This window comes from Penaeus monodon, chromosome 31, assembly GCF_015228065.2.
Source record: "Penaeus monodon isolate SGIC_2016 chromosome 31, NSTDA_Pmon_1, whole genome shotgun sequence".
Taxonomy (NCBI): domain Eukaryota; kingdom Metazoa; phylum Arthropoda; class Malacostraca; order Decapoda; family Penaeidae; genus Penaeus; species Penaeus monodon.
The window spans coordinates 24,940,429-24,940,639 of record NC_051416.1 but is presented as its reverse complement, the minus strand read 5'-3'; positions in this window follow the sequence as shown (position 1 = coordinate 24,940,639).

Genomic DNA, 211 nt, shown 5'->3' with positions numbered 1-211 from the left:
TATATACCTCCCTACCGCAAATCCTTCTACTCCAAAGTGCCGAAATAGCAATTAATTGCAGCTGATATTTTGAATAGATTCGTACCATTAAAAAACCCGGTCAGATATAACGTTTTATAGAAATTTCGAAATCCCAGTACACCCTGATTGGTCACGAATCAGGTTACAAGTGTTATAGAATTAACTGTTACTATTCATTTACCACCAATCC